The sequence below is a fragment of the Aethalodelphis obliquidens genome, unplaced genomic scaffold (genome assembly GCF_003676395.1).
Source record: "Aethalodelphis obliquidens isolate GAN/ISIS:26980383/991018 unplaced genomic scaffold, ASM367639v1 scaffold3, whole genome shotgun sequence".
Taxonomy (NCBI): Eukaryota; Metazoa; Chordata; class Mammalia; order Artiodactyla; family Delphinidae; genus Aethalodelphis; species Aethalodelphis obliquidens.
The window spans coordinates 9,027,289-9,051,840 of NW_020837947.1; the positions used below are offsets into that span (position 1 = coordinate 9,027,289).

The 24,552-nt window shown below is 39.6% G+C and overlaps 1 protein-coding gene across 3 annotated transcripts in view; it reads left to right on the forward strand.

Annotated features, from left to right (window-relative positions):
• Positions 1-150: 150 nt before the first annotated feature.
• Positions 151-24,552, forward strand: part of SERAC1 (serine active site containing 1) — an 86,118-nt gene continuing 61,716 nt past the window's right edge. For all 3 annotated transcript variants that reach the window (XM_027082422.1, XM_027082429.1, XM_027082439.1), the window contains exon 1: positions 151-268. The gene's annotated coding sequence lies outside the window, so the exon portion shown is untranslated. The remainder of the gene's footprint in view (positions 269-24,552) is intronic.

Consider the following 24,552-nt stretch of genomic DNA (forward strand, 5'->3'; position numbering starts at 1 on the left):
CAGCAGCACTTCAGCGTCGCCGACAGAGTGCGCTTGCGCCGATTACGTCATCGCGACAGCGACGGGCTCGTGGGTGGAGCACGCCGGCGGGAGGCGGGGCGCGGGCTCGGCTGAGGGGGCGGGGCGGCGTGCGGTGAGGGCGGGGTCACGTGCAGCCAGCCGCTGGTTGGGGACGCGCGCGGGCAGGGAGCGGCGGAGAGTGGTGGTCTCCCTGCCGACCAGGTCCCGGGTGAACAGCTCGGGGCTGGCTGAGTCCGCGTGCCGGCAGGTAGGAAGGGAAGGCTGGGCTCGTGGGGGCGGGCTGGGGCCCTGGCGAAGCCGGGCACGGCGGGGAGTGGGGAGGGCGGCGACGGGGCGCGGCCCCTGACTGACCCGCTGACCCGCCGCTGGGCGTGAGGTGAGGGCCTCTCTCGCAGCCTCGGCAGCCCTACTCTTCTTTCCCGGTTGCCACTCTTCTCTAGTTACAATCCAAGGCCTAAAGAGCACCTGCCGGTACCATTAGCCCGGGCGCGGTGGTCACGGCAAGACGATGAAAATGAGGAGGAAACAGTCTCCTCGTTTAAATCCGAACCTTTCAGAAGGCATCGTCTAGCTGTGACCCGAGAGGTTGAATAGATTGAATGCTGCTAGGTCCTCCAAGCCCGGTAATTGTCATATTAAAGTGAAAGACCCAGAGTAAAGTAAAATTACTCTCCTCCCCAAATTCGGATCTGTGGTCTAATAGAGCGGTCTCTTTCTCCAATTGGCTTTACCAATGGAGAAATGAGGTTCTTGCTTTCTGTTCCTTAGATGAAATTGTACTTCTCTAATTGTGTGTTCATGTGATTTACGAACCTAGCTCTTCCATTTATTTCCCTCTTCCTGTGCTTCAAATCTTTCCCGTCCGGTTGGTTTCCATGTTGTTGTGCATGCTCGCTCCCTCTCTCTTTAATCTGACCCAGGTATAGTTCTTCTCAAGTATATTTTCTTTTTTTCCTTCTTGAATGCATTCTCCTCCTTGACGGTCTCATCACTTCCATCACATCAAACCTCCATTCTTGTGCTCCAGGAGCTGGCCTGATGCCTGCACATTAATGACCTGTGAGAACTCTAAACACCGCCTCTCAAACTGAACTAGTTCTCACTCCACCCTCACTTCAAAATCTCCTTTTCTTCCTGTATTTTTCCAAATCATCCAGATTTAAGACCTCATTTATTTATTCAGCAGAGATTTTGCACAATTATGTATTCACAGACCCTATTCTATACAATGGTGAACAAGCAACTAATTATAGTGGGGGAGAGGGACACTAAAAATCAGTTAACAAGAAGGGGTAACTGATGTGAAGTTATAAAGAATGACTGGGAGGGCTTCTTTGGTTAGGAGGTCATCAGAAATGGCCTTCAGTTCAAGCAGATTTCTGAGTAAAACAGTAACTTCTACACACCAGCAATAACTAACTAGGAATTTTAATAATAAAAAAGATACTATTCATAACTGTATTAAAAACTGAAGGTATCTGGAAATAAATCAGACTAAAGCTGCATAGTCCTTTAAGGAGAAAATTATAATGCTCTACTGAAACACATAAAAGAAGACCCAGGTAAATGGAGAGATATACCATATTCAGGGATAGGAAGACTCAGTATCATAAAGATGTCAGTTTTCTCCAATTCTACAGATTCACTGCAATTCCAATTAAAATTGCTGTATAGTTTTTCATGGAACTTGATATGCTGAACCTAACATGTATATGAAAAGGCAAAGCACCCAGAATTGCTAACTCAATTTTGAAGAAAAATAAAGTCTCTTCCTCCCAGATATCAAAACAATATAAAGCCATGATAATTGAGACTACTGTCTTAATTACTGGTATTGGTTTAGGGACAGGTAAGTAGACTCATGGAACAGAATAGAGAGCTTAGAAACACGTCCGCATACATATGGAAGCTAAGTATAAGGTTAGCTTTGGTAAGCTTTGGTATTACAAAAGCACAGAGTATTCAATAAATGATGCTGAGATATGTGATATCCACATAGATTGAAGACAAATTATATTCCTACTTCACACCGTTCACAATAGTAATTTCCAAATGGATTGAAGACCTAAGTGTGAAAGACACACATGAAAAATACTTAGAAAAAAAAAGGAAATATAGGAGGCTATGTTGTCTCTAGGAAAGATTTCTTTTTTGTTTGTTTTATTTGGGTTAAATACATGTAACATAAGATTTACCATTTTAGCCACTTTTAGGTGTACAGTTCAGTGATATTCATGTTATCATGCAACCATTACTACTACCTATCTCCAGAACTTTTTCATCTCTCTGGGAAGGATTTTTTAAGCTACAAAAGCACCGTTGAGGATGCCATTGCAAATGAGAGATGATGGTGACTTGCACTAGAGTAGTAACAGTGAGGATGGAAAAAAGTGGCAGGATTTGGGTTATATTTTGATGGCAGAGAACAAGAATTGTGCATGGTTTGGATACAAGGTGAGGGGAAAACAAGGAATCAAGGCCAACATATGTGTTTTTTGCTTGAGCTCTGAGGTAGATCATTCACCATTTATCATAAAAAACCATTTACTATTTGTTTGGTGCTGATAAGGAGAATGAGAGGAGGAAGAGTTCAGGGAGAAAAAATAAAGAATTCTGTTTTGGACAGTTAAGTTTGAAAGGCCTGTTTTACATCCAAGTGGAAATGTTCCAGTAGCTGTTGGATACATGAGTCTGGAAAGATTGTGGCTGAAGGTACCACTTTGGGATCACTAGCATATAGATACTTAAAACTGTGATGTGTTAGAATTGGATTTGGTTTCATTACATAGAAAATATAATAATGGCTTAAATATGCATATGATTCTATAGGTAGGCAGACCACGGATGGTATGGCAGCAGCTCTGTGATCATCAGGGATTCAGATTCCTCTGTCTTGCTGTTCTGCCATCCTTAGCATGCTACCTCATGATTGAGATGACTGCTTTAATTCCAAATGCCACCTGCTCATAGCAAGAGGGAAGCTTGATGGAAAGGCACATACTTTTCTCTTTAAGGACACTTCTCAGGTGTTGCATATGACACATCCACTTACAACCCATTAACCAGTTCTTAGTCAGTGACACACTAACAAGAAGGAAAGATAGGTGATGTAGTCTTTATTCAGCTGTGTGCCCAGTGTTTTATAGAGTTACACATGTATCTGCACTATGAACCAGCAATTCTACTCCAAGATATTTACCCAAGAGAAATGAAAATATATGTCTACAAAATGACTTGTATCAGACCGCTTGTGGTAGGCAGAATACTGGCGCCCCAAAGATGTCCATTCCCAAATCCCTGGAACCTGTGAATATGTTACATTACAAGGAAAAGTGGACTTTGCAGATGGAATTAAGGTTACAGATTTTAGGGTAGGGAGATTATTTTAGATGTTCTAGGAGAGACTAATGTAATCACACAGACCCTTTAAAGTGGAAGAGGAAAGCAGAAGAGTCAAGAGATGTGGCAACGTGAGAAGGATAAGCTGCTGCTGGTTCTCAGATGTAAGGGGCTACCTGCAAAGACTAGAGGGAAGGCTCTGAGAGTGAAGGGTGGCACTCAGACAACAACTAGCAAGGAAACAAGGACCTCAGTCCTGCAGCTCCATAGAACTGAATTCTGCCAACAGCCTGAATGAGCCTGGAAGTGCAGTCTCCCTCAGAGCTTTCAATAAGTGATACAGCCCAGCTAACACCTTGGTTTCAGCCTATGAGTCTTAGATAAATTTAATCTAAAATGGTGTCTAGGAATCTGAGTTTTAATAATCTGCAGATAATTTTAGGGTGACATTTAGAGAAACACTGGTTTATATGCTGATCTTCAATAACTTCATCCAAAACTATGGTTTCAATTAATAATATGTGCCGATGACATAAATCTATAATAGATGACATAAATCTATATCTATAGTGTAGACCTCTCTGCCGAGCCCACATAGCTTAATTGACATCTTTCATGAATATTTTACAAGAACCTTCATCTCAGCATGTTGAAATTGGGAATTTCCCTCAAATCCATTTCTCTTCTTGTATTTTTCTATTTTGGTAAATGTTATCCCTTATATACTAACTAATCCAAACCAGAAACTGAGAATCATAATTGCCTCTTCCCTTTTACCCATTCCTCTCCATCTCTCACCCAGTTGTTTATCAGATTCTTCTCTCTTATTATCTCCTTAAGTCTGTTTTTTCTTGATTATTCTCAGAGCCACTGCCTTAATTCAAGTACATGTTTCTCCTTGATTATTGTTAAAAGCCTCCCCGGTTCTCCCCGTCTCTACTTTAGCTCTCCTCCAACCTATTTTCAATCTTGTCAAGTTTTCTAAAAAAAGTTTTTTAATCTTATTATTCCCTTTCTTAAAGTTAATCTCCCTGTCAGCTTCCATAACTCAGGGTAAGCTTCATACTCCTTAATTTAGCTAAAAAGGACTTTCATGATTGACTGGCCCCTGCCTTCAACACTCCTCTGTTAGTAATCAACAAAATGACTTGACATAAAATCAGTAAGAAAGAAAACACCTGAAAAGCACCATCAACTAATAGTCATTTGTAGGTCCCTCTACCCAGCAACAACAGAATATACATTCTTTTCAAGTGAGTATGGAATATTCATCAAGAGAGACCATATTCTGTATCATAAAGCAAGCCAAGATTTAAAAGAATTGAAAGTATACAAAGCCTGTTCTCCAACCACAATGGAATTAAACTAAAAATCAATAACAAAGATACCTGGAAATTCCCAAATATTTGGACATTAAGATACTTCTAAATATCCCATGGGTCAAAGAGGAACTCACAGTGCAATTAGAAAATATTTTTAATTGAATGAAAGAAAAAAAACAGCATATCAAAATGTGAAGGATGCAGTCAAATCAATACTTAGAGGGAAATTTTTGGCATTAAATATTTACATTAGGAAAACGGAAATTTTAGATTAGTGATCTAAGCTTCAGTTTTAAGAAGCTTGAGAAAAAAGAGCTATTTGAAATCAAAATAAGCACAAGGCAGAGACTATTAAGAGCACAAAGTAATGAAACTGATAATGGAAAAACAGGAGAGTAATTCAATGAAACTAAAACCTGGGTCTTTGAAAATATCAATGAAATTGAGAAATCTCTAGCTAGACTGCCAGAAAAAAAAGAGAGAAGAGACACGGATGTAGAGAACAAATGTATGGATACCAAGGGGGTGAAAGCAGAGGGGTTGGGGAGGTGGTGGGATGAATTGGGAGATATTGGGATTGATATATATACACTAATATATATAAAATAGATGACTAATAAGAACCTGCTGTATAGCACAGGGAACTCTACTTCGCTGTACAGTAGAAACTAACACAACATTGTAAAACAACTATACCCCAATTAAAAAAAAAAAGAAAATGGTGAGAAAAATAAGACACAAATTGTCAAAACTCAGGAATGAAAGAGAACATGTCACTTTAGACCCTAAGACCTTAAAAAGATAATGTGGGAATCCTACTTAAAACTTTTTAAGGAAGAAAGAATACAGTTCTACATAAACTGTTCCAGAACATAAAAGAAGATGGAACACTTGCCTACTTATTTTATGAGACCAGCAATACCTTGACGTGAAAACCAAAGACATCACAAGAAAACTAGATATTAGTATCTCTTGTGAACATAGACACAAAAAATATTAACAAAATACTAGCAGGGGCTTCCCTAGTGGCACAGTGGTTAAGAATCCGCCTGCCAATGCAGGTGACATGGGTTTGAGCCCTGGTCTGGGAAGATTCCACATGCCGTGGAGCAACTAAGCCTGTGTGCCCCAACTACTGAGCCTGTGCTCTGGAGCCTGCGAGCCACAAGTACTGAAGCCTGCGTGCCTAGAGCCCATGCTCCGCAATAAGAGAAGCCACCGCAATGAGAAGACTGCGTACCACATGAAGAGTAGCCCCTGCTCACCGCAACTAGAGGAAGTCCGTGCACAGCAACAAAGACCCAATGTAGCCAAAAATTAAAAAAAAAAAAAATTAGCAAATCCAAAATGATATTTAAAAAGGATATTGTATCGTGACTTAGGTTTATTCTGGAAATATTAATTGGGGAAATGTATTATATTAACAGACTACAGAAACATCATATGTTCCCCTTAATTAATGCACAAAATGCTTCTGACAAAATTCAGCAATTCGGGAATAGAAGGGAATGTCCTCAAAGAGAAAAAGGACAGCTACAAAGAGTCTACAGCTAATATCATCCTTAATGGTGAAAGACTGAATACTTTTCTCCTAAGGTCAGGAACAATACAAGGATATTTGCTCTCACTATTTTTATTCAGCATTGTATTGTAGGTCCTAGCCTGTGAAGTAAAGCCAGGTAAAGAAATAGAAGGCATATTGGTTGGAAAGGAAGAAATTGAACTGTCTCTATTCACAGGCAACATAACCGTCTATGTAGAAAAATCCAAAACAATCTACAAATAAAGGTCCCAAAATTAATAAGTGAGCTTAGCAAGGTCACAGGATACAAGGAAATACACAAAACTCAATCGTTTTTATATACTAGTAGTGAACAACTGGAAATTGAAATTAAAACCCAAATAATTATTTATAATTGTACTAAAAATCATAAAATACTTTGGTATAACTCTTTAAAAGTATATACAATATTTGTATGCTGGAAATTACCAAACATATGTGAAAAACATGATAGATGATTGAACAAATAGATAATCCATATTAATGGATTGGAAGACTCAATCGAAATTTCAGAAGAATTTTTTTGTAGAAATAGACAAGCTGATTCTAAAATTTATATGGAAGGGCAAACTGGAGTAGCAAAAACAATTTTGAAAAAACACAACAGGGCTTCCCTGGTGGTGCATTGGTTGAGAATCTGCCTGCCAATGCAGGGGACACGGGTTCGAGCCCTGGTCTGGGAAGATCTCACATGCCGCGGAGCAACTAGGCCCATGAACCACAACTACTGAGCCTGCGTGTCTGGAGCCTGAGCTCCACAACAAGAGAGGCCACAATAGTGAGAGGCCTGCACACTGTGATGGAGTGGCCCTCGCTTGCTGCAGCTAGAGAAAGCCCTCTCACAGAAATGAGGACCCAACACAACCAAAAATAAATTAATTAATAAATTAATTAACAATACAAAACAAAAAAACAACAAAGTTCAAAGATACACATTACCTGATTTCAAGTCTACTGTAAATATACAGTAGTCAGGATGAATGTGGCATTGGAACAAAGATTGAGTCAACGTATAGATCAATGAAACAGTAATAGACATGTATACATGTGGTCAGTCAACTGATTTTTGGCAAAGATGCAAAGGCAATTAAATGGGGAAACAGTCCTTTCAACAAATGATTCTAGAACAATTGCATATGCATATGCAAAAAAAAGAACCCTAATCTATAACTTTCACTCTATACAAAAATCCACTCAGCATGGATCATAAACCTAAATGTAAAACCTAAAACTGTTAATCTCCTAGAGAAAAGTACAGGAGAATAACTTGGTGACCTTGGATGAAGGAAAGATTTCTTTTATGACACACCAAAATCATGATCCATAAAGTTAAAAGTTGATTAATTTGACTTCATCAAAATTGAGAACTTTTGCTCTTTGAAAACACATTTAAGAGAATGAAAAGACAAGCTGTAGGCTGGAAGAACATATTTACAAATCACATGTCTAACAAAGACCTTTTATCCAGAGTATATATAAAATACTCCCAAAACTCAATAAATAGGAAACAAACAACCTTATTAAAAATGGTCAGGGACTTCCCTGGTGGTCCAGTGGTTAAGACTCTGCACTTCCACTTCAGAGGGCAAGGGTTCGATCCCTAGTCGGGGAACTAAGATCCCGCATTCCATGTGGTGCAGCCAAAAAAAGGGGCAAACATTTTTTTACAGACTCTTCACCAAAGAATAAATAGAGATGGCAGATAAACCCATGAAAAGATGCTCAACATCACTGGTCATTAAAAAAAATGAAAGTGGGACTTCCCTGGTGGTCCAGTGGTTAGGACTTTGCCTTCTGTTGCAGGAGGTACAAGTTCAGTCCCTGGTTGGGGAGCTAAGATCCCACATGCCTCGTGGCCGAAAAACCAAAAACATAAAATAGCAGTATTGTAACAAATTCAGTAAAGACTTTAAAAATGATCCACATAAAAAAATATATCTTACAGAAATGCAAGTTAAAACCATAATGAGATATTATACACCTATTAGAATGCATAAAATTAAAGTGACTGACCCTGTCAAGTGTGAATGAAGATGCAGTACAACTGGATCTCTAATAATTTACTGGTGGTAATACAAAATGGTACATCCATTTTGGAAAAGTTTGGCAGTTTCTTATAAAGTTAAAATACATTACCTTATGACTCACATCTAGGTTTTTACCCAAGTGAAGTGAAAACTTATATTAACACAAAAAAATCTGTATGCAAGTGTTTATAGCTACTTTGTTCATAATCACCAGAAACTGAAAACAAGCCAAATATCCTTCAGCTGGGGAATGTATAAACAAACTAGTATATCCATACGATGGAATGGTACTAAGCAATAAAAAAAATAAATTACTAATACAACAACACGGATGATTCTCAGTTGCCTTTTGCTAAGTGAAGGAAACCAGACTCATAGGCTACATACTGTATGATTTTGTTTACATGGCATCTTTGCAAAGGCAAAACTATAGTGACAGAAAACAGATCAGCGGTTTCAAGAGCTAGGTGTGGAAGAGATTTGACTACAAAAGGGGAAAGAATTGTTTGGGTTGATAAGACTGTTTTAAATTTTGATTTGATGGCATTTATCAAAACCTTAGAGCTGTACCTTTAAAGGGTTAATATTACTATGTCTAAAACACCTTAAAAATGGAAAAAAAAGTATATGAACAAAATTTTTTTATCAGGGACTTCCCTGGTGGCACAGTGGTTGAGAATCTGCCTGCCAGTGCAGGGGACATGGGTTCAATCCCTGGTCTGGCAAGATCCCACATGCCATGGAGCAACTAGGTCCAGGTGCCACAACTACTGAGCCTGCGCTCTAGAGCCTGCGAGCCACAACTACTGAGCCTGTGTGCCGCAAATACTGAGCCCACATGCCACAACTACTAAAGCCCGTGTGCTCTAGGGCCTGTGTGCCGCCACTGCTGAGCCTGCATGCCTAGAGCTCGTGCTGTGCAACAAGAGAAGCCACCACAATGAGAAACCTGCACACCGCAACAAAGAGTAACCCCCGCTCGCTGCAACCAGAGAAAGCACATGCACAGCATTGAAGACCCAATGCAGCCAAAAAAAAAAAAAAAAAATTATTTTATCACTTTTTCCTCTGAAACTGAGAGGCAAACCTGTAGCACTCTTAATAGACAACTTAGGACCACTAATTTTCTAGATATTAAGAAACACTGATGTGGGCAATGGGGAATTATTGAAAGATTTGAAGCAGGGGAATAACGTGCTCAGATTTAAGAAGTTACTTTTACTTCCAGGCAGCATCCTCTGCTCCTTCCATACATATAAAACCTTTTAGTTAGGATGCAGTGAAAGAACTTGGAATTGTGAGAAGGAAGAGAAGAGGAAACTCAGGAAAAGTTGTAGCACTGAGGGAAAGCTTGAAGCAAGTTATTGGATTATCAGAAACTGATAAGAGACCTTAATTACTTGGACCTTATGTGCAACAGAGTTAAAGTCAGCCTAGCTTAAAGGTGATTGTCTTGAAGGTGTACACATTCAAGGAAATAGGGACTAGCAGATTTTTTCCATTAGACTATAGAAACAGCATGAAAACTTTCTTTTACCAAGAGCATTAAAGAGTGGAAATTGGAACTCTGATTAAAACCACTTATGGTTGTGGGGTTTGAATTCACACTGTCCTCATAGTGCTGGGAACCCAGGTTGAGATATCCAGAAATTTGTAATACCTGTCATACTTTGACCAAGAAAGTTTAAAACTGCTGTGTGCACAGTTGACCCAGAGCACATAGGACTCCCACAGAAAATATTCCCACTGAAGATGAGCTCTCAAAGATTACAAAGCATATAGACAAACCACTGTGAAAGATAGCCAGCCCTAATTATGACAAATAGTGGTACAACAGAGAAACTTTAAAATAAGTATGTTTCAAGTGTAAAGGAAGGTTTAGAAACCACATGTACCAGTTAGCTTTTTGCTGCACTGTAAACTATTCCAAAGCTCAGTTACTAAAACAACCATTTTATTATTGCTTATAAGTCTAAGGGTTGAATATGGGTTTTGTAGGGTCAGCTAGGGGCTAGTTAGCTAGAGATTACCTCATATGCCTGTCAGCTGGTGCTGGCTGTCAGTTTGTACTGGTGTTTGGGCAAATGGGGATATTCAGCAGCATTTCTCTTTTCATTCAGCAGAGTAAGCTGGGCATCTTTTCATGGTGGAGGTCACACAGTTCCCAAGAGCAGCAAAGACAGAAGCCTCAGTGTGCAAGTGCTTCTCAAGTCTCTGCCTGCATCATGTTTCTGTTGTCTTATGGCCAAAGTCAGTTGTAAGGCCAGTCCCTAGTCAGTATGGGAAGGCACTAGCAAGGAACATTCACACAGGAAAAGGAATAACTTGTGGCCATTTTTACAATCTGTCATAATTTAAGACAGAAACAGAATAGTGTGTAAAAAGAGCAGACAAGTGTGAAAGTACGCCAAATAGAAGTTTTAGAAATAAAAGAAAGTAACTGAAATAATCAGTAGATAGATTGAATGGCAAGCTAAATACAGCTAAATAAAGGATGAATTGGAAGATAGATTTGAGGAAACAATCCATAACGCATGTCAGGGACAGAAAAAGGTAGAAAATATGGAAGAAACTGATATTTGGAGTACAGAGTAAGAAAGTCTAACATACATCTAATAGGAGTACCAGAAGGAAAAAATAGAATGGAGCACACCAAATCCTGAGCAGTATATGTAAAACACCCATAAAATAGGGACATTTAAGAACATCAGAAATAAAAGATCTTAAAACTGGTGGACGAAATAAAATAATCATGATAATGATAAAATTTATTGAGCACTTAACTTGGAATAGACACTATTCTGTGTGTTTTACATGTATCAACTCATATAATATTTATAATAACCCTTTAAAGTAGTCCTATTGCTACTGCCATTTTGTGGATGAGGAAAGTGAGGCACAGAGAGGTTAGTTAGTCCATAATCATATGTCTAGTTGTGTTTTAAAATGTACTCAGGATTTCTTTTTAATCATGGATGGTAAGGTGACACAAAGACAGCTGCCTTGAAAGAAAAGTTTAGTGTTGTTTCCAAGAGGAGGGATGTGCCATGCCATGCACAGCCACCTGGGGAAACATTAGGGTTCCCCGGTGTAGAAGGAGTTAGAGGGAAACCATGGGCCAGAGCCTTTGTTGTGATTTTCATGGGAAGGAATGGATAAGACAGGATAGGCAAGCTGAACAAGTTTAGGGTTGGATAGATTGAATAATTTTGGCAGCCTCTGGGCTGTACGGGAGGTCCCTAGTTGTCTGATACCTGGCCCTGGGTTGATTCAGGGTAAGGGGAATATTGGCATGGTGTATGATAAATAAAGGAGGCATTGCAGAGTAGAGCCTAAGGATTGGTTGGTTTGCATGTGAAAGGTGTGCTTAGAAGCAAAATTCTTCACAGTTTCTAAGAATTAGGTAACCCTGGAAGGGGAAGTCACCTCCTGGGTCCTCAAGGCCCCAAGGTGTCAGAGCATCATAAAAGACACAACTAATATAGGTTGTTGGCGGAACTGGATTTGAAACTAGGCAGTGTGGTTCTACAAAGAATATTATAAACCTCTTTATATTTTGCCTGCAAAGAAACAAAAAGTAGACTTACAACAGATTTCTTATGAGTATCAATAAGTATCAGATGAAATGTCACTAGAAGTAGCATGAATATGCTTAAGGAAACCTATTAATTTAGAATTCTAAACCCAGCTAACTATATTTTAGGACAGAGTGAAATATAAAACATTTAATTTATTTATTTTTATTGAGGTACAGTTGATTTACAATATTATATTTGTTTCAGGTGTACAACATAATGATTCAAAAATTTTTTTGAATTTTATTTTATTTTTTTACACAGCAGGTTCTTATTAGTTATCCATTTTATACATATTAGTTTATATGTGTCCATCCCAATCTCCCAATTCATCACACCACCACCATGACCCCACCACTTTCCCCCCTTGGTGTCCATATGTTTGTTCTCTACATCTGTGTCTCTTATTTCTGCCCTGCAAACTGGTTCATCTATACCATTTTTCCAGTTTCCACATATATGCATTAATATACGATATATGTCTTTCTCTTTCTGACTTACTTCACTCTGTATGACAGTCTCTAGATTCATCCACGTCTCTACAAATGACCCAATTTCGTTCCTTTTTATGGCTGAGTACTATTCCATTGTATATATGTACCACATCTTCTTTACCCATTCGTCTGTTGATGGGCATTTAGGTTGCTTCCATGTCCTGGCTATTGTCAATAGTGCTGCAGTGAATATTGGGGTGCATGTGTCATTTTGAACTGTGGTTTTCTCTGGGTACATGCCCAGTAGTGGGATTGCTGGGTCACATGGTAATTGTATTTTTAGTTTTTTAAGGAACCTCCATACTGTTCTCCATAGTGGCTGTATCAATTTACATTCCCACCAACAGTGCAAGAGGGTTCCGTTTTCTCCTTACCCTCTCCAGCATTTATTGTGTGTAGATTTTCTGATGATGCCCATTCTAACTGGTGTGAGGTGATACCTCATTGTAGTTTTTTTTTTTAACATCTTTATTGGGGTATTAGTTTCTGCTTTATAACAAAGTGAATCAGTTATACATATATATATGTTCCCATATGTCTTCCCTCTTGCGTCTCCCTCCCTCCCACCCTCCCTATCCCATCCCTCCAGGCTGTCACAAAGCACTGAGCCAATATCCCTGTGCGATGCGGCTGCTTCCCACTAGCTACCTTACTACGTTTGTTAGTGTGTATATGTCCATGACTCTCTCTCGCCCTGTCACAGCTCACCCTTCCCCCTCCCCATAACCTCAAGTCCGTTCTCTAGTAGGTCTGCGTCTTTATTCCTGCCTTACCCCTAGGTTCTTCATGACATTTTTTTTTCTTAAATTCCATATATATGTGTTAGCATACGGTATTTGTCTTTTTCTTTCTGACTTACTTCACTCTGTATGACAGACTCTAGGTCTATCCACCTCATTACAAATAGCTCAATTTCATTTCTTTTTATGGCTGAGTAATATTCCATTGTATATATGTGCCACATCTTCTTTATCCATTCATCTGATGATGGGCACTTAGGTTGTTTCCATCTCCGGGCTATTGTAAATAGAGCTGCAATGAACATTTTGGTACATGACTCTTTTTGAATTTTGGTTTTCTCAGGGTATATGCCCAGTAGTGGGATTGCTGGGTCATATGGTAGTTCTATTTGTAGTTTTTTAAGGAACCTCCATACTGTTCTCCATAGTGGCTGAACCAATTCACATTCCCACCAGCAGTGCAAGAGTGTTCCCTTTTCTCCACACCCTCTCCAGCATTTATTGTTTCTAGATTTTTTGATGATGGCCATTCTGACTGGTGTGAGATGATATCTCATTGTAGTTTTGATTTGCATTTCTCTAATGATTAATGATGTTGAGCATTCTTTCATGTGTTTGTTGGCAGTCTGTATATCTTCTTTGGAGAAATGTCTATTTAGGTCTTCTGCCCATTTTTGGATTGGGTTGTTTGTTTTTTTGTTATTGAGCTGCATGAGCTGCTTGTAAATTTTGGAGATTAATCCTTTGTCGGTTGCTTCATTTGCAAATCTTTTCTCCCATTCTGAGGGTTGTCTTTCTGTCTTGTTTATGGTTTCCTTTGCTGTGCAAAAGCTTTTGAGTTTCATTAGGTCCCATTTGTTTATTTTTGTTTTTATTTCCATTACTCTAGGAGGTGGGTCAGAAAGGATCTTGCTGTGATTTATGTCATAGAGTGTTCTGCCTATGTTTTCCTCTAAGAGTTTGATAGTTTCTGGCCTTACATTTAGGTCTTTAATCCATTTTGAGCTTATTTTTGTGTATGGTGTTAGGGAGTGATCTAATCTCATACTTTTACATGTACCTGTCCAGTTTTCCCAGCACCACTTATTGAAGAGGCTGTCCTTTCTCCACTGTACATTCCTGCCATCTTTATCAAAGATAAGGTGTCCATATGTGTGTGGGTTTATCTCTGGGCTTTCTATCCTGTTCCATTGATCTATCTTTCTGTTTTTGTGCCAGTACCATACTGTCTTGATTACTGTAGCTTTGTAGTATAGTCTGAAGTCAGGGAGCCTGATTCCTCCAGTTCCTTTTTTCTTTCTCAAGATTGCTTTGGCTATTCGGGGTCTTTTGTGTTTCCATACAAATTGCGAAATTTTTTGGTCTTGTTCTGTGAAAAATGCCAGTGGTAGTTTGATAGGGATTGCATTGAATCCATAGATTGCTTTGGGTAGCAGAGTCATTTTCACAATGTTGATTCTTCCAATCCAAGAACATGGTATATCTCTCCATCTATTTGTATCATCTTTAATTTCTTTCATCAGTGTCTTATAATTTTCTGCATACAGGTCTTTTGTCTCCTTAGGTAGGTTTATTCCTAGATATTTTATTCTTTTTGTTGCAATGGTAAATGGGAGTGTTTTCTTGATTTCACTTTCAGATTTTTCATCATTAGTATATAGGAATGCCAGAGATTCCTGTGCATTAATTTTGTATCCTGCCACTTTACCAAATTCATTGATTAGCTCTAGTAGTTTTCTGGTAGCATCTTTAGGATTCTCTATGTATAGGATCATGTCATCTGCAAACAGTGACAGCTTTACTTCTTCTTTTCCGATTTGGATTCCTTTTATTTCCTTTTCTTCTCTGATTGCTGTGGCTAAAACTTCCAAAACTATGTTGAATAAGAGTGGTGAGAGTGGGCAACCTTGTCTTGTTCCTGATCTTAATGGAAATGCTTTCAGTTTTTCACCATTGAGGATGATGTTTGCTGTGGGCTTGTCATATATGGCCTTTATTATGTTGAGGAAAGTTCCCTTTATGCTTACTTTCTGCAGGGTTTTTATCATAAATTGGTGTTGAATTTTGTCAAAAGCTTTCTCTGCATCTATTGAGATGATCATATGGTTTTTCTCCTTCAATTTGTTAATATGGTTTATCACATTGATAGATTTGCGTATATTGAAGAATCCTTGCATTCCTGGAATAAACCCCACTTGATCATGGTGTATGATCCTTTTAATGTGCTGTTGGATTCTGTTTGCTAGTATTTTGTTGAGGATTTTTGCATCTATGTTCATCAGTGATATTGGCCTGTAGTTTTCTTTCTTTGTGACATCCTTGTCTGGTTTTGGTATCAAGGTGATGGTGGCCTCGTAGAAGGAATTTGGGAGTGTTCCTCCCTCTGCTATATTTTGGAAGAGTTTGAGAAGGATGGGTGTTAGCTCTTCTCTAAATGTTTGATAGAATTCGCCTGTGAAGCCATCTGGTCCTGGGCTTTTGTTTGTTGGAAGATTTTTAATCACTGTTTCAATATCAGTGCTTGTGGTTGATCTGTTCATATTTTCTATTTCTTCCTGATTCAGTCTGACAGGTTGTGCATTTCTAAGAATTTGTCCAGTTCTTCCAGATTGTCCATTTTATTGGCATAGAGGTGCTTGTAGTAATCTCTCATGATCTTTTTTATTTCTGCAGTGTCAGTTGTTACTTCTCCTTTTTCATTTCTAATTCTATTGATTTGAGTGTTCTACCTTTTTTTCTTGATGAGTCTGGCTAGTGGTTTATCTATTTTGTTTATCTTCTCAAAGAACCAGCTTTTAGTTTTATTGATCTTTGCTATCGTTTACTTCATTTCTTTTTCATTTATTTCTGATCTGATTTTTATGATTTCTTTCCTTCTGCTAGCTTTGGGGTTTTTTTGTTCTTCTTTCTCTAATTGCTTGAGGTGCAAGGTTAGGTTGTTTATTCGAGATGTTTCCTGCTTCGTAAGGTGGGCTTGTATTGCTATAAACTTCCCCCTTAGAACTGCTTTTGCTGCATCCCATAGGTTTTGGGTCGTTGTGTCTCCATTGTCATTTGTTTCTAGGTATTTTTTTATTTCCTCTTTGATTTCTTCAGTGATCACTTCGTTATTAAGTAGTGTATTGTTTAGCCTCCATGTGTTTGTATTTTTTACAGATCTTTTCCTGTAATTGATATCTAGTCTCATGGCGTTGTGGTCAGAAAAGATACTTGATACAATTTCAATTTTCTTAAATCTACCAAGGCTTGATTTGTGACCCAAGATATGATCTATCCTGGAGAATGTTCCATGAGCACTTGAGAAAAATGTGTATTCTGTTGTTTTTGGATGGAGTGTCCTATAAATATCAATTAAGTCCATCTTGTTTAATGTGTCATTTAAAGCTTGTGTTTCCTTATTTATTTTCATTTTGGATGATCTGTCCGTGGGTGAAAGTGGGGTGTTTAAGTCCCCTACTATGAATGTGTTAGTGTCGATTTCCCCTTTTATGGCTGTTAGTATTTGCCTTATGTATTGAGGTACTCCTATGTTGGGTGCATAAATATTTACAATTGTTATATCTTCTTCTTGGATCGATCCCTTGATCATTATGTAGTGTCCTTCTTTGTCTCTTCTATTAGTCTTTATTTTAAAGTCTATTTTGTCTGATATGAGAATTGCTACTCCAGCTTTCTTTTGGTTTCCATTTGCATGGAATATCTTTTTCCATCCCCTTACTTTCAGTCTGTATGTGTCTCTAGGTCTGAAGTGGGTCTCTTGTAGACAGCATATATAAGCGTCTTGTTTTTGTATCCATTCAGCTAATCTGTGTCTTTTGGTGGGAGCATTTAGTCCATTTACATTTAAGGTAATTATCGATATGTATGTTCCTATTCCCATTTTCTAAATTGTTTTGGGTTCGTTATTATAGGTCTTTTCCTTCTCTTGTGTTTCTTGCCTAGAGAAGATCCTTTAGCATTTGTTGTAAAGCTGGTTTGGTGGTGCTGAACTCTCTCAGCTTTTGCTTGTCTGTAAAGGTTTTAATTTCTCCATCAAAGCTGAATGAGATCCTTGCTGGGTAGAGTAGTCTTGGCTGCAGGTTTTTCTCCTTCATCACTTTCAGTATGTCCTGCCACTCCCTTCTGGCTTGTAGGGTTTCTGCTGAGAGATCAGCTGTTAACCTTATGGGGATTCCCTTGTGTGTTATTTGTTGTTTTTCCCTTGCTGCTTTTAATATGCTTTCTTTGTATTTAATTTTTGACAGTTTGATTAATATGTGTCTTGGTGTGTTTCTCCGTGGGTTTATCCTGTATGGGACTCTCTGTGCTTCCTGGACTTGATTAACTATTTCCTTTCCCATATTAGGGAAGTTTTCAACTATAATCTCTTCAAATATTTTCTCAGTCCCTTTCTTTTTCTCTTCTTCTGGAACCCCTATAATTCGAATGTTGGTGCGTTTAATGTTGTCCCAGAGGTCTCTGAGACTGTCCTCAGTTCTTTTCATTCTTTTTTCTTTATTCTGCTCTGCAGTAGTTATTTCCACTATTTTATCTTCCAGGTCACTTATCCGTTCTTCTGCCTCAGTTATTCTGCTATTGATCCCATCTAGAGTACTTTTAATTTCATTTATTGTGTTGTTCATCGTTGCTTGTTTCATCTTTATTTCTTCTAGGTCCTTGTTAACTGTTTCTTGCATTTTGTCCATTCTATTTCCAAGATTTCGGATCATCCTTACTATCATTATTCTGAATTCTTTTTCAGGTAGACTGCCTATTTCCTCTTCATTTGTTAGGTCTGGTGCATTTTTATCTTGCTCCTTTATCTGCTGTGTGTTTTTCTGTCTTCTCATTTTGCTTATCTTACTGTGTTTGGGGTCTCCTTTTTGCAGACTGCAGGTTCATAGTTCCCGCTGTTTTCCCGCTGTTTTTGTCTCCAGTGGCTAAGGTTGGTTCAGTGGGTTGTGTAGGCTTCCTGGTGGAGGGGACTAGTGCCTGTGTTGTGGTGGATGAGGCTGGATCTTGTCTCTCTAGTGGGCAGGTTCACGTCTGGTGGTGTGTTTTGGGGTGTCTGTGGCCTTATGATTTTAGGCAGCCTCTCTGCTAATGGGTGGGGTTGTGTTCCTGTTTTGCTAGTTGTTTGGCATAGGTTGTCCAGCACTGTGGCTTGCTGGTCGTTGAGTGAAGCTGGGTGCTGGTGTTAAGATGGAGGTCTCTGGGAGATTTTCGCCGTTTGATATTATGTGGAGCTGGGAGGTCTCTTGTGGACCAGTGTCCTGAAGTTGGCTCTCCTACCTCAGAGACAGAGCCCTGACTCCTGGCTGGAGCACCAAGAGCCTTTCATCCACACAGCTCAGAATAAAAGGGAGAAAAAGTAGAGGGAATTAGTAGGAGGAAAGAAAGAAGGAAAGGAGGGAAGGAAGGAAGGAAGGTAGGAAGGAAGAAAGAAAGAAAGAAAGAAAGAAGCAAAGAAGGAAAGAAGGCAAAAAGGAAAGAAATGAGGGAGGGAGGGAGGAAGGAAGGAAGGAGGGAAAGAAGGAAAAAAGACAGAAAGAAAGAAGATACAGTAAAAATAAAATAAAGTATAAGAAAGTTATTGAATTAAAAAATTCTTATTTAGAAAAAAAAGGGACGGATAGAACCTTAGGACAAATGTTGGAAGCAAAGCTATACAGACAAAATCTTACACAGAAGCATACACATACACCCTCACTAAAAGAGGTAAAGGGGGAAAAATCATAAATCTTGCTGTCAGAGACCACCTCCTCAATTTGGGATGATTCATTGTCTAAAGGAGGGAAGGAAGGAAGGAAAGAAAGAAAGAACGAAGGTAAAGTATAATAACGTTATTAAAATTATTAAGAAAAAATTTTTTTAAAAAACCATGGACGGATAAAACCCTAGGACAAATGGTGGAAGCAAGACTATACAGACAAGATTTCACACAGAAGCATACACATACACATTCACAAAAAGAGGAAAAGGGAAAAAAATCATAGATCTTGCTCCTAAAGTCCACTTCCTTAATTTGGGATGATTGGTTGTCTATTCAGGTATTCCACAGATGCAGGGTATATCAAGTTGATTGTGGAGCTTTTATCCGCTGCTTCTGAGGCTGCTGGGAGAGATTTCCCTTTCTCTTCTTTGTTCTCACAGCTCACAGGGGCTCAGCTTTGGATTTGGCCCTGCCTCTGCGTGTAGGTCGCTGGAGGGCATCTGTTTTTTGCTCAGACAGGACGGGGTTAAAGGAGCCGCTGATTCGGGGGCTCTGGCGCACTCAGGCCGGCGGGGAGGGAGGGGCACGGAGTGCGGGGCGGGCCTGCGGCGGCAGAGGCCGGCGTGACTTTGCACCAGCCTGAGGCCCGCCGTGCGTTCTCCCGGGGAAGTTGTCCCTGGATCCCGGGAACCTGGCAGTGGCGGGCTGCACAGGCTCCGTGGAAGGGGGGTGTGGAGAGTGACCTGTGCTCGCACACAGGCCCCTCGGTGGCGGCAGCAGCAGCCTTAGCGTCTCCCGCCCGTCTCTGGGGTCCGCGGTTTTAGCCGCGGCTCGCGCCCGTCTCTGGGGTCCGCGGTTTTAGCCGCGGCTCGCGCCCGTCTCTGGAGTTCCTTTAAGCAGCGTTCTTAAACCCCTCTCCTCACGCACCAGGAAACGAAGAGGGAAGAAAAAGTCTCTTGCCTCTTCGGCAGGTGCAGACTTTTCCCGGACTCCCTCCCGGCTAGCCGTGGTGCACTAACCTCTTCAGGCTATGTTGAAGCCGCCAACCCCAGTCCTCTCCGTGCACTCCGTCCGAAACCGAAACCCGAGCCTCAGAGCCTCAACTCGCAGCCCCGCCCGCCCCGGCGGGTGAGCAGACAAGCCTCGGGCTGGTGAGTGCCGGTCGGCACCGATCCTCTGTGCGGGAATCTCCCCGCTTTGCCCTCCACACCCGTTGCTGTGCACTCCTCCACGGCTTCGAAGCTCCCCCCTCCGCCTCCCGCAGTCTCCGCCCCCAAAGGGGCTTCCTAGTGTGTGGAAACTTTTCCTCCTTCACAGCTCCCTCCCACTGGTGCGGGTGCCGTACCTATTCTTTTGTCTCTGTTTTTTCTTTGTTTTTCTTTTGCCCTACCCAGGTACGTGGGGAGTTTCTTGCCTTTTGGGAGGTCTGAGGTCTTCTGCCAGCCTTCAGTAGGTGTTCTGTAGGAGTTGTTCCACGTGTAGATGTATTTCTGGTGTATCTGTGGGGAGGAAGGTGATCTCCGCGTCTTACTCTTCCGCCATCTTCAAGGTCCCCCCTCCCTCATTGTAGTTTTGATTTGCATTTCTCTGATAATTAGTGATGTTGAGCAGCTTTTCATGTGCTTCTTGGCCATCTGTATGTCTTCTTTGGAGAAGTGTTACATTTAGGTCTCTAATACATTTTGAGTGTATTTTTGTGTATGGTGTTAGAGAGTGTTCTAATTTCATTCTTTTACATGTAGCTGTCCAATTTTCCCAGCACCACTTACTGAAGAGAGTGTCTTTTCTCCATTGTATATCCTTGCCTACTTTGTCATAGATTACTTAACCATAGGTGTGTGGGTTTATCTCTGGGCTTTCTATCCTGTTCCATTGATCTATATTTCTGTTTTTGGGCCAGTACCATGTTGTCTTGATTGCTGTAGCTTTGTAGTATAGTCAGAAGTCAAGGAGTCTGATTCCTCCAGCTCCTCAAGACTGCTTTGGCTATTCAGGGTCTTTTGTGTCTCCATACAAATTTTAAGATTTTTTGTTCTAGTTCTGTAAAAAATGCCATTGGTAATTTGATCGGGATTGCATTGAATCTGTAGATTGCTTTGGGTAGTATATTCATTCTCACAGTATTGATTCTTCCAATCCAAGAACATGGAATATTTCTCCATCTGTTTGTATCCTCTTTAATTTCTTTCATCAGTGTCTTATAGTTCTCTGCGTACAGGTCTTCTTTCTCCCTAGGCAGGTTTATTCCTAGGTATTTTACTTTTTTTGTTGCAATGGTAAATGGGAGTGTTTGCTTAATTTCTCGTTCAGATGTTTCATCATTAGTGTATAAGAATGCAAGAGATTTCTGTGCATTAATTTTGTATCATGCAACTTTACCAGATTCATTGATTAGCTCTAGTAGTTTTCTGGTGGCATCTTTAGGATTCTCTATGTATAGTATCATGTCATCTACAAAGTGAGTTTTACTTCTTCTTTTCCAATTTGTATTCCTTTTATTTCTTTTCCTTCTCTGGTTGCCATGGCTAGGGCTTCCAAAACTATGTTGAATAATAGTGGTGAGAGTGGACGTCCTTGTCTCATTCCTGATCTTAGAGGAAATGGTTTGTTTTTCACCATTGAGAATGATGTTTGCTGTGGGTTTGTTGTATATGGCCTTTATTATGTTGAGGTAGGTTCCCTGTATGCCCACTTTCTGGAGAGTTTTTATCATTAATCGGTGTTGAATTTTGTCAAAAGCTTTTTCTGCATCTTTTGAGATGATCATATGGTTTTTATTCCTCAATTTGTTAGTGTGGTGTATCACATTGATTGATTTGCGTATATTGAAGAATCCTTGCATCCCTGGGATAAATCCCACTTGATCATGGTGTGTGATCCTTTTAATATGTTGTTGGATTCTGTTTGCTAGTATTTTGTTGAGGATTTTTGCATCCATATTCATCAGTGATGTTGGTCTGTAATTTTCTTTTTTTGTATCTTTGTCTGGTTTTGGTATCAGGGTGATGGTGGCCTCATAGAAAGAGTTTGGGAGTATTCCTTCCTCTGCAGTTTTTGGGAAGAGTTTGAGAACGATGGGTGTTAGCTCTTCTAAATATTTGACAGAATTCACCTCTGAAGCCATCTGGTCCTGGACTTTTGTTTGTTGGAAGATTTTTAATCACAGTTTCAATTTCATTACTTGTGATTGTTCTGTTATTTTATTTCTTCCTGCTTCAGTCTTGGAAGGTTATACCTTTCTCAGAATTTGTCCATTTCTTCCACTTTGTCCATTTTATTGGAATAGAGTTGCTTGTTATCGTCTCTTAGGATGCTTTGTATTTCTGCAGTGTCTGTTGTAACTTCTCCTTTTTCATTTCTAACTTTACTGATTTGAGTCCTCTCCCTCTTTTTCTTGATGAGTCTGGCTAATGGTTTGTCAATTTTGTTTATCTTCTCAAAGAACCAGCTTTTAGTTTTATTGATCTTTGCAATTGTTTTCTTTGTTTCTATTTCATTTATTTCTGCTCTGATCTTTATGATTTCTGTGCTTCTACTAACTTTGGGTTTTGTTTGTTCTTCTTTTTCTAGTTCCTTTAGGTGTAAGGTTAGGTTGTTTATTTGAGATTTTTCTTTTTTCTTGAGGTAGGCTTGTATAACTATAAACTTCCCTCTTAGAACTGCTTTTGCTGCATCCCATAGGTTTTAGATTGTCATGTTTTCGTTGTCATTTGTCTCTAGGTATCTTTTGATTTCCTCCTTGATTTCTCCAGTGATCTCTTGGTTATTTAGTAACGTATTGTTTAGCCTCCACGTGTTTGTATTTTTTACGTTTTTTTCCCTGCAATTGATTTCTAATCTCATAACGTTGTGGTCAGAAAAAATGCTTGATATGATTTCAGTTTTCTTAAATTTACTGAGGCTTGATTTGTGACCCAGGATGTGATTTATCCTGGAGAATGTTCCATGTGCATTTGAGAAGAAAGTGTAATCTGCTGTTTTTGGATGAAATGTCCTATAAATATCAATTAAATCTATCTGGTCTATTGTGTCATTTAAAGCTTGTGTTTGGATGATCTATCCATTGGTGTAAGTGAGGTGTTAAAGTCCCCCACTGTTATTGGGTTACTGTCAGTTTCCTCTTTCATAACTGTTAGCAGTTGCCCTATGTATTTATTTATTTTTAATTTTTTAATTTATTTATTTTTTGCTGTACGCGGGCCTCTCACTGTTGTGGCCTCTCCCGTTGCAGAGCGCAGGCTCAGCGGCCATGGCTCACAGACCCAGCCACTCCGCAGCATGTGGGATCTTCCCGGACCGGGGCACGAACCTGTGTCCCCTGCATTGGCAAGCGGACTCTCAACCACTGCACCACCAGGGAAACCCGCCCTATGTATTTAGGTGCTCCTGTGTTGGGTGCATATATATTTATAATTGTTATATCTTTTTCTTGGATTGATCCCTTGATCATTTTGTAGTGTCCTTTCTTGTCTCTTGTAACATTCTTTATTTTAAGGTCTATTTTATCTGATGTGAGTATTGCTACTCCAGCTTTCTTTTGATTTCCATTTGCGTGGAGTATCTTTTTCCATCCCCTCACTTTTAGTCTGTATGTGTCCCTGGGTCTGAAGTGGGTCTCTTGTAGACTGCGTATATATTGGTCTTGTTTTTGTATCCATTCATTGAGCCTGTGTCTTTTGGTTGGAGCATTTAATCCATTCATGTTTAAGGTAGTTATCGATATGTTTGTTCCTGTTACCATTTTCTTAAATGTTATGGATTTGTTTTTGTAGGTTGTTTTCTTCTCTTGTGTTTCCCACTTAGGGAAGTTCCTTTAGCATTTGTTGTAGAGCTGGTTTGGTGTTGCTAAATTCTCTTAGCTTTTGCTTGTCTGTAAAGCTTTTTATTTCTCCATCGAATCTGAATGATATCCTTGCCGGGTAGTGTAATCTTGGTTGTAGGTTCTTCCCTTTCATCACTTTAAATATATCATGCCATTCCCTTCTGGCTTATAGAGTTTCTGCTGAGAAATCAGCTGTTAACCTTATGGGTGTTCCTTTGTATGTTATTTGTCGTTTTTTGCTTGTTGCTTTCAATAATTTTGCTTTGTCTTTAATTTTTGTCAATTTGATTACTGTGTGTCTCGGCGTGTTTCTCCTTGGGTTTATCCTGCCTAGGACTCTCTGCGCTTCCTGGACTTGGGTGGCTATTTCCTTTCCCATGTTAGGGAAGTTTTCAACTATAATCTCTTCAGATATTTTCTTGGGTCCTTTCTCTTTCTCTTCTCCTTCTGGGACCCCTGTAATGTGAATGTTGTTGCATTTAATGTTGTCCCAGAGGTCTCTTAGGTTGTCTTCATTTCTTTTCATTCATTTTTCTTTATTCTGTTCCATGTCAGTGAATTCCACCCTTCTGTCTTCCCAGTCGCTTATCTGTTCTTCTGCCTTAGTTATTCTGCTATTGATTCCTTCTAGTGTATTTTTCATTTTAATTATTGTATTGTTCATCTCTGTTTGTTCTTTAATTCTTCTAGGTGTTTGTTTTTTAATTCTTCTAGGTCTTTGTTAAACATTTCTTGCATCTTCTCGATATTTGCCTCCATTCTTTATCCGAGGTCCTGGATCATCTTCACTATCATTATTCTGAATTCTTTTTCTGGAAGGTTGCCTATCTCCACTTCATTTAGTTGGTTTTCTGGGGTTTTATCTTGTTCCTTCATTTGGTACAAAGTCCTTTGCCTTTTCATTTTGTCTATCTTTCTGTCAATGTGGTTTTCCTTCCAGAGGCTGCAGATTTGTTGTT